The sequence below is a fragment of the Canis lupus genome, chromosome 21, assembly GCF_003254725.2.
Source record: "Canis lupus dingo isolate Sandy chromosome 21, ASM325472v2, whole genome shotgun sequence".
Classification (NCBI taxonomy): domain Eukaryota; kingdom Metazoa; phylum Chordata; class Mammalia; order Carnivora; family Canidae; genus Canis; species Canis lupus.
Window position 1 is genome coordinate 28,122,611 of NC_064263.1, and position 10,744 is coordinate 28,133,354.

Below are 10,744 nucleotides of genomic sequence, written 5' to 3' on the forward strand. Positions count from 1 at the left end.
CTAAATTCTACTCTTGAAATCAATATTACACTATATGTTAACTAAATTGAATTTAAATTAAAAATGGGAAAATAGTAAAAAATGCAAATTAAATAAAAGGAAGGACATGATGAAGATAAAATTAGAATTGAAATGAATAAATAGTGCTAATAACAGTCTTACCTTGAATAGATTTCATTTTTTTCATAGCTGTTGTTTGCAAAATATATGCCTTTAAGTTTGTACATATTGAAGTGAAACACACAACAATGAACACATAGAGTTCAACTTGTCTCCATTCCTAAGAAGTAAAAGTATTTTCTCCATGAGTATAACCATTTAGCTGTTTACCACCGGGATTCATCATGATGATTCAGAAAAAAAAAAAAAAAATCTGTGCCACACTCTTGTGCATTACCTTATTTTTTATACCATAGATGATAAGGTTGACTGCAGATGGTACCAGGAGGTATATGGTAGACAGAAGAATGTGGGTCAGTGGTGCTAAATGTCCAAAATGGTAGCTGAAGGAGTAGAAGTTAAGAGTATAAAACTCAGGGCAGCCTGGGTCGCTCAGTGGTTTAGCACCACCTTCAGTCCAGGTCGAGATCCTGGAGACCCGGGATCGAGTCCTATGCCGGGCTTCCTGCATGAAGCCTGCTCCTCCCTCTGCCTGTGTCTCTGCCTCTCTCTCTGTGTCTCTCATGAATAAATAAATAAAATCTTTTAAAAAAAGAGTATAAAACTCAGGAAGAACAAAAATATGAGCTGTATATGTATCAAATGCTTCAACAGTGACTCCTTTTGATGTAGACAAAAATGGCCTGGAAAATAAGGGTATAGGATGAGGAAAATAACATGTATGTTATTTATTTATTTATCACTGTATGTAAAACTACAAGGAGACCACATGTGTTATTGACTTGGATGTCTTCTGCAGCTAGCTTGACCACAGCCATGTTGGTAGTTACACTGGAATAGAAAATATGTAGTCTTTTGATTAAAACTGGAAAAATATCAACAAGTACTATTGCTTGAATTTCCACAAACAGCACCATAGTAACCAAGATGAAAGGTGTGAGGATGGATGTGTGACTCAGTGGATCATAGATGCCAACATTGCAGTCAAAGGCCATGGCCAACAGGATGCCAGATTCCATGCCCTGCAAGGCGTGGATGAAGAAAAGCTGGGCTAAGCAAGCCTCAAAAGCCACGGAGCAGCAGCCAAACCAGAAGATGGCCACCATCTTGGGAGCAATAGCTACACAGAGTCCTATGTCAGTGGCTGCCAGCACTGCTAGGAAGATGTACATGGGTTGATTCAAGTTGCATTCTGGGGGATGATAATCAGTAAAATGATGATACGGAGAAGCACCACCAGGCACACTACAAAGAAGGAAAACACAATCCAAAATTGCACACACTCTAGTCCAGGGATCCCATTTAGCATCACTGTTGTGGGGTCCAGATATGACAAGTTAATGGATGCCATGGAAGTTAGTGATTTCTCTTCATCACTAATTCTCATTCCTGCAGAAAGAAAATGGGTGGGAATGAAAAGGAAATAAACCCCATAACTATCATTCAGACATACTGAACCCTGAAGAAATAAGAGCTTTGGATGACAGTTTGGCCAGACTATTGAGAGGTTTTATGCTATATACCAACACAGCAGTAGCAAGCAATCCTAGGAAGCCTCTCCTAGAGTCGTATGTGAACAGGAAGAATGTCAGGATTTCTGACTTATTCTTTATGAAAATGGAAACCATGAGTCTGAGTACTCTGATCTTTTACATTTCCCATGACCTTTAAGCTGGGCTGCTTGAAACACCATCTTTAGGCTTTCTTTCTTTATTTACTTATAGATACTGGTTCAGTTTTGCTGCAAAATGCTGCAGATTTGCATTTCAAATTTGCAAATGCAGATCCCCTCTGGGCATCCTGTAGTCCTAGAAGTTCTCCACTTCTGTTGCCCTGTGTGGGTGAGTAGATAGCTTAAGAGAACCTTCACTCTCAGTTGATAATAGTACCGGTCCCAGGGGATAGGTTATGTATACCTGAGTCTGCGGCATTGGTTCTCAAGTGGAGATTGAAAGTTTAGCTGTCTTACATTCACTCAAGCTATCATAAAATTATTGAACAAGTCACCGTTTGACAGGGCATTGAGTGTGGCCCTTCAAGGAAATTTGAAGAAGATGGTCTGTTTTCAAAGGCAGCTAGGGATGGTTAGTTCTCTGAAAGAAATAAGTTCACTTAAGTTCAAAGTGGATTTTTTTAGTAGAATAGGAAGAGTGGAATATGGAGGATATTTTTTATAGAGGAGCTTAGGAAATTAAAAAAAAAGAATAGAAAGAAACATTTTAATAAGATTAACACTAAAAATAGGATAGAATGTAGTCAGAAGCAGAACTTAGCCAGTTTAGAGATATCATACTGTTGGATGAGCATGATGTTTTCTTTCCAGAAGTTAAATGTCAATGTATCATTTTGTAAGATTGCATATCCTCTGGTTTCCACAATGGGGATCCTATTTTTTCTTAATAATTTTACACTATACTATGACTCAGTATTAAGATTCTATAGTCTGCACTATACTATGATAATTAGCTGTGGTTTGAATCCTGAATCACTTTTGACTATAATGACCAACTTTCAATACCTCCCTAGTTTTATTTTTTTTATAGAATGACCTGAGATCTCTTTAATGGAGTCCAAATTTCATATTTAAGAAATTTATTTTTGTTTCTTAGTGGTGTCTTTTCATTAATCATTCTCTAATATCTAATATTTAAACCAGTTCCCATTTTACTCATCTTTCCACTTCAAAACACTGAAATCACTCCCAAAAGGGACTTCCTCTAAACTGGCCATATCCATACACCCTGGAAAAGGGAGCCTTTTTCATATAGCAGTGGAAGTCTCTGTTTCTCTCTGGGGGCAATCTCTTGAGAACGGTCATATAAACAACCATTTCATGGTCACTTAAGGCACATGTGTGGAGGTATCAAAGAATTTTTGATGCAATAATTCTTATATTAATAAAGAATAATTGGTAATGAGTGCTGAGATCTCTTTGCTTATGGGCCTGCAACAATATGAGTGAATAGACTATAGTCAAATAGAGATGTTATGGATTACAGCAATAAATATTGTGAAAACTAATTTCTCTTGATGTTTGTAGGTTATATTTGGAAGTAAGTGGTGGAAGAAATGATGGACTATGTGGAGGATGTTGCCAATAGATGTGAATGTGAGTTGACAGAATGATAGAAACTAAGAAAAAAAGAAATCTCAAAATTTGAATAAATCAATAGCTCCTAAATATCTGGCTGACATTGTAAAGGTGAGAAATAAATATTATACTTAGCTGCATCCACTTAATGATAATGCCTTTATCATATCATTTACCTTTTATGAAATCCTGCTAAGTTATACACCTGCTTATACACCTGATAGTTTACCCATCTGTAAATTAACAACAATTACCTCACTTACCCTGGTGCTAAAGGAGATCATATATAGAACACATCAGTGGTTGGCACAGTCCACATATGTTCTACAGCAGTTTATGAAAAAAACTGATTATTTTGTCAAGACAGAAACAAGCTGCACAATATTTATAAGACAAGAAAAAAAAACACACAGAAGTGTAAACTCATTGATAATAGAAATGAAAATATTGTCAAAGAGGAGGATTCCAGAGCTAAAGAGCTTCCTTCCATCTTCCTGTATATAACTTGACCACAGCCAAAATAAAAGGTGATGTCCCAACTACTTTGTAGATTTGTATGCAGTTAAAAAATCACGATTTTTACAAAATTTTGTAACAATTACTCTTTTACAGACTTTATGAGTTAGTAGGAATAAAACGAGATGAGTCCAGTGCATCTGAATTACCTTAGATACAACTATTATGAAAAACAACAAAGGGATGGATTTGATGAATCTTACCTTTCAAAATAACCTAAATGCTATCATAAAAGGGATTGGCTCCGTCTTAGTTACTGAGTAGAAGAGAAAGAAAGATTTTAATAAATAATCTCTGGCAGAGGCAAGAGGTCAGAAAGGAGGTCAAGGTATCTTTTCCTCCATCATAAAAAGGATTAAGGTGGTGTTTGAATGGATCAGACACTAAAGTTTTTCATGGCCTACAATTTTCCTGTTTCTCCTCCTTTCTGTATCACTCAAACAGCCCACATCTCCGCAGACATAGGTGGTTGACTATCTCATCCTTTCTTATTTTCAGTGAACCTGAGAACATTAAGGTTAATAGGCATCCAGGTTACTAGAATCCAGAATCATAAAAACCACTTTGATGTATCACAAATTATTAGAGGGCTGTAAATAAGAGAAAATTGAACTGAATTATCTTCAAAATTCCTTCAAATCTATATTATATTAGATTTACGTTCATCTGTCCTCCAATTCTCCTTTTGTTGATGAAAAATTTTAATCAGAGAATGGAAATAACATGGCAATGGATAGAAAAATTAATGACCAAAGCAGGAGTGGAAAAAGTTAATCTATCCATTCTCTCTTAAAATAAAACCCATTATAGCCCCTTATTCACTCCCAGTTCCTAAACTGTAAGGGCAGAACTTCACCTGGATAGAGCTGAGGGCTGATTTGCCATGTGAATAGGTGAGTTGCATCTTTGTTCCCACCAACATTTCCACCAGAGGTAGATATTAAAGGAAAGGTTACTAGGCCTTCCTGGGTGCTTGGGCTGATCCCAGAGCATCATTATCTTCCTGATCCCCAGAATGTCATTATCTTTCTGATCCCCAAGCTTCCTTCCCAGGAGTGAGTTGGACTGGCCCTGCAACATAAGGCCAGAGAGTTTTCTGAATTCTAGAAGGAAGAAGTCTGCCTGGATGGAGAATTGGGAACTCTCTGATCTTGGGTTAGGTTTAGAGAAATTTGAGCATGAGCTCATGAGGAATGAAGTCACTAGAATGTGAGAAATAAAGTATAATTATGTTTTCCATCCTCTGTTTCCTGACAGGACCTATAGATGAAGTAGTATAGCAATTACTATTGTGCTGATCAATATTATAGTAATCTTGCTCCACTCCACCTCCTCCCTCTTTTTCCCACTACTATTACATTTTACTCCGGTTTCTCCTTCACCTCCTCCTCTTCTTCCCTTTCCTACTATGAAGAAGGTTACTACTGTTGCCGAATATTTTATAGTAATTTTTAGCTTTTTGTTTTGTTTTGTTAAAGGTTTTATTTATTTATTCATGAGAGACACAGAGAGAGGCAGAGACACAGGCAGAGGGAGAAGCAGGCTCCATGCAAGGAGCCCAACATGGGACTCGATCTCGGGATCAAACCCTGGGTTGAAGGTGCCGCTAAATAGCTGAGCCACCCAGGCTGCCCTAATTTTTAGCTTTAAATGAATTTTAGGCATTTCTGTTTTCAAAGACAACATTCTCCAAGCTTCCCTGGGTCATTGGGGGTATTTAATAAATCATCATTCTTTTTTCTCTTTCTTGAATAGAGTGGGCACTAACTTCAATGACAACATTTCTACTGTGTCACAGGGATGTATTCAAAACCCCCAGATTAAAAGCTTTATAGGTTATTGTTAGTAATAACAATAAATGATTTAGAAATGGCGGATATTTCATTTTTAAAAAATTTTATTTATGTATTCATGAGAGATACAGAGAGAGAGAGAGAAGCAGAGAAATAGGTAGAGGGAGAAGCAGGCTCAAGGCAGGAAGCCCGATGTGGGACTCAATGCTGGGACTCCAGGATCTCCCTGGGTGGAAGGCCGGCACCCAACCTCTGAGCCACCCAGGGATCCCCAATGGTGGGTATTTTAAATGCTGGCTGCTTTCCAACCCAGAGTTTTAGTTAAGTCACCGAATATAGAAAATTATTGATTAATTGATTGCAACGTGAATGTGGCAAACTGCTTTTCTCTAATAAGCCTGCAGGTTACTGGCTTTTAGAAGACAGTGGCCAAAATGCAAGGATTTCCACCTAGATATTTTTTTATCTGGGTGAGGCTCAACTGTCTGACACTCCCCATTAATATTAGTATTGTTCTACCGATTACATTATAAATATTACTTGCATTCTTTACTTCTTTTTAGGATGTAAAACCTAATTATTTTCTCTCATATCTGCTTGGGTTTTACAATCTAGACAATGAAGTTCATCACAAAATGAACAAGAGTATGCATATTGGGCATGGTCCTTTAGATGTGTGAGGGAAGCCTCCAGCCAACTTGGTACAGCATCATGGCTATGAAGTACAGGACCACAGAAAATTGTTGGAGAATGCAGGTGTAAGAGTCTTAACCAGCCATCAGGAGACACAATACGTGGTACAATTACAGGATCAGTATATAATAAATGAAAATGAGGAGGAAATCAAATCTGAAGTGGAGAGAATCATCAACAGTTCAAATATGTTATTGATTCTGGTATTTGAGCAAGGGTGTGTTATGATAATGGAATGCAGGGAATTAGAATAAAAAGAATGTTGGACTGACAAAAGCATATACTTCTCAATAGTATAGGAAAGATGCCTCTACTTTATAGTGAATGTTCCCTCAATAATGATCAAACTGAAAGAAAAAGAAAATGTCAATCTGATCCTGATAATTAAACTGTTGGTGAAGATGGATGGATGAATAGTGCATCGGATGAGTAATGACCACAGAGTGGTCAAAGGCTATTGACAGAATGACAACATACCTGGAAGAAAAAAATAATGTGTGAATGATGAACATTTGGGTAAGGAAAGTAAATTACAAAGAAACAGGAAAAGCTTGGTAAACAGTTTAACTTTACACATAAGGGAACCAGTAAAAAAAAAAAAAAAAAAGAGCAAAGCGCAAGATGAGTAGAAGGAAGGCAATAGTGAAGATCAGAGCAGAAAAATAAATAAATGACATAGAGACAAAAAAAGAAACAAAGAAAGAAAAGAAAAGGAAAAAATCTAACTTCTTTAAAAAGATAAATAAAATTGATAAACTCTTAGGCAAACTCATCAAGAAAAAAAGAGAAAGGACCCAAATAAATAAATCTGAAATAAGAGAAATAACAACTGATACCACAGAAATACAAAGGATTATATGAGAATGTAATAAGAAATCATATACCAAAAAACTGGACAACCTATAAGAAATGGAAAAATTCCTAAAAATATACAATCCTCCAAAGATCAGCCAGGAAGAAATAGAAAAACTGAACAGATTGATTATAGGTAATTAATTTGAATCAGTTATCAAAAAACTACCAATAAGTAGAAGTCCAGGACCAGATGGATTCATGGATGAATCTACCATATTCTTTTTTTATTTTTATAAATTTATTTTTTATTGGTATTCAATTTGCCAACATATAGAATAACACCCAGTGCTCAACCCGTCAAGTGCCCCCCTCAGTGCCCATCACCTATTCACCCCCATACACCGCCCTCTTCCCCTTCCACCACCCCTAGTTCGTTTTCCAGAGTTAGCAGTCTTCATGTTCTGTCTCCCTTTCTGATATTTCCCACACATTTCTTCTCCCTTCCCTTATATTCCCTTTCACTATTATTTATATTCCCCAAATGAACGAAAACATATAATGTTTGTCCTTCTCCGATTGGCTTACTTCATCAGCATAATACCCTCCAGTTCCATTCACGTTGAAGCAAATGGTGGGTATTTGTCATTTCTAATGGCTGAGTAATATTCCATTGTATACATAGACCACATCTTCTTTATCCATTCATCTTTGGATGGACACCGAGGCTCCTTCCACTGTTTGGCTATCGTGGACATTGCTGCTAGAAACATCGGGGTGCAGGTGTCCCGGCATTTCATTGCATCTGTATCTTTGGGGTAAATCCCCAGCAGTTCAATTGCTGGGTTGTAGGGCAGATCTATTTTTAACTGTTTGAGGAACCTCCACACAGTTTTCCAGAGTGGCTGCCCCAGTTCACATTCCCACCAACAGTGCAAGAGGGTTCCCTTTTCTCCGCATCTTCTCCAACATTTGTGGTTTCCTGCCTTGTTAATTTTCCCCATTCTCACTGGTGTGAGGTGGTATCTCACTGTGGTTTTGATTTGTATTTCCCTGGTGGCAAGTGATAACAGAGCATTTTCTTATGTGCATGTTGGCCATGTCTATGTCTTCCTCTGTGAGATTTCTTTTCATGTCTTTTGCCCATTTCATGATTGAATTGGTTGTTTCTTTGCTGTTGAGTTGAATAACTTCTTTATAGATCTTGGAAACTAGCCCTTTATCTGATATGTCATTTGCAAATATCTTCTCCCATTCTGTAGGTTGTCTTTGAGTTTTGTTGACTGTATCCTTTGCTGTGCAAAAACTTCTTATCTTGATGAAGTCCCAATAGTTCATTTTTGCTTTGTTTCTTTTGCCTTCATGGATGTATCTTGCAAGAAGTTACTGTGGCCGAGTTCAAAAAGGGTGTTGCCTGTGTTCTCCTCTAGGATTTTGATGGAATCTTGTCTCACATTTAGATCTTTCATCCATTTTGAGTTTATCTACGTGTATGGTGAAAGAGAGTGGTCTAGTTTCATTCTTCTGCATGTGGATGTCCAATTTTCCCAGCACCATTTATTGAAGAGACTGTCTTTCTTCCAGTGGATAGTCTTTCCTCCTTTATCGAATATTAGTTGACCATAAAGTTCAGGGTCCACTTCTGGGTTCTCTATTCTGTTCCATTGATCTATGTGTCTGTGTTGTGCCAGTACCACACTGTCTTGATGATCACAGCTTTGTAGTACAACCTGAAATCTGGCATTGTGATGCCCCCAGCTATGGTTTTCTTTTTTAAAATTCCCCTGGCTATTCGGGGTCTTTTCTGATTCCACACAAATCTTAAAATAATTTGTTCTAACTCTCTGAAGAAAGTCCATGGTATTTTGATAGGGATTCCATTAAACGTGTATATTGCCCTGGGTAGCATTGACATTTTCACAATATTAATTCTGCCAATCCAGGAGCATGGAATATTTCTCCATCTCTTTGTGTCTTCCTCAATTTCTTTCAGAAGTGTTCTATAGTTTTGAGGGTATAGATCCTTTACCTCTTTGGTTAGGTTTATTCCTAGGTATCTTATGCTTCTGGGTGCAAATGTAAATGGGATGGACTCCTTAATTTCTCTTTCTTCAGTCTCAGTGTTAGTGTATTGAAATGCCACTGACTTCTGGGCATTGATTTTGTACCCCCCCACACTGCGAAATTGCTGTATGAGTTCTAGCAATCTTGGGGTGGAGGCTTTTGGGTTTTCTGTGTAGAGTATCATGTCATCCGTGAAGAGGGAGAGTTTGACTTCTTCTTTGCCAATTTGAATGCTTTTAATGTCTTTTTGTTGTCTGATTGCTGAGGCTAGGACTTCCAGTACTATGTTGAATAGCAGTGGTGAGAGTGGACATCCCTGTCTTGTTCCTGATCTTAGGGGAAAGGCTCCCAGTGCTTCCCCATTGAGAATGATATTTGCTGTGGACTTTTCGTAAATGGCTTTTAAGATGTTGAGGAATGTTCCCTCTATCCCTACACTCTGAAGAGTTTTGATCAGGAATGGATGCTGTATTTTGTCAAATGCTTTCTCTGCATCTAATGAGAGGGTCATATGGTTCTTGGTTTTTCTCTTGCTGATATGATGAATCACATTGATTGTTTTCATGGTTGTTGAACCAGCCTTGTGTCCCGGGGATAAATCCTAGTTGGTCATGGTGAATAATTTTCTTAATGTGCTGTTGGATCCTATTGGCTAGTATCTTGTTGAGAACTTTTGCAACCATTTTCATCAGGGATATTGGTCTTAATTCTCCTTTTTGGTAGGGTCTTTGTCTGGTTTTGGAATTAAGGTGAAAGTGACATTGGTCCTGTGTAAGGAACACTCTAGGCAGACAATGGTTACTCCCTGGAAGTATTCAGTGTTTTTCCTCACACCTTCAAGTATCTGGAGAAGCAGTTTCCTCCTTCAAATGGATCATATCCTGTTATGAATATGGGACTCTGACCTTATAATTAGGAGAAATTTCCTTCCATGACTGATATTTTAGCCTGGGCTGGGTCTCCATGGATACAAAGCAGCTTCTGAGCTCTCCCTGGGAAGCAGCTTCTGAGCTCTCCCTGAGCTCTCACTGGGAAGCCAGTGGCTGAAGACAATGTTCTTCCTTAGAGAGAACACATCTCTTGAGAAGTGGAAATACTTTTACAGCAAAGAAACTGTTACTCTAAGTTTTTCTTTTTTTAATATTTTATTATTTATTTATTCATGAGAGAGAGAGAGAGAGGCAGAGACATAGACAGAAGGAGAACCAGGCTCCCCGCAGGGAGCCGGATGCAGGACTCCATCCTGGGACCCCAGGATCACACCCTGAGCCGAAGGCAGATGCTCAACCACTGAGCCACTCAGGTGTCCCTCCAAATTTTTCATTACTGAATCACTTTTCAGTCTCAATTTCTTGTCAAATGCTGATGTGGAAAAGATTCTCAGTGTCAATGAAAATCAATAGAATGCTGAATACATGAGATCATGCATGAAGGCAATATTAAAGTTTGAACTTAAAAAGAAAGAAAGCAAGGAAGATCAACACTTAAGCATTTATCTAGAAGGCCTTCAGTATTTTTGAGAACGTAAAGAGATACAGAGCCAGATTAGAGGCAGTTAGCATGTCCAGGAAGAGGTACCTGGGAACGCTTGCCTGATGGATACCATCATGATGATCATGTTGTGTACCATTGAACAGAAGGGAATGGTGATTCCAATGTACACAGACTCCAGTTC

At 38.0% G+C, this 10,744-nt stretch overlaps 1 pseudogene; it reads right to left on the reverse strand.

The window, feature by feature from the left end:
• Positions 1-352: 352 nt before the first annotated feature.
• On the reverse strand, positions 353-1,471 carry LOC112667336 (olfactory receptor 52A5-like; annotated as a pseudogene).
• Positions 1,472-10,744: the final 9,273 nt, after the last annotated feature.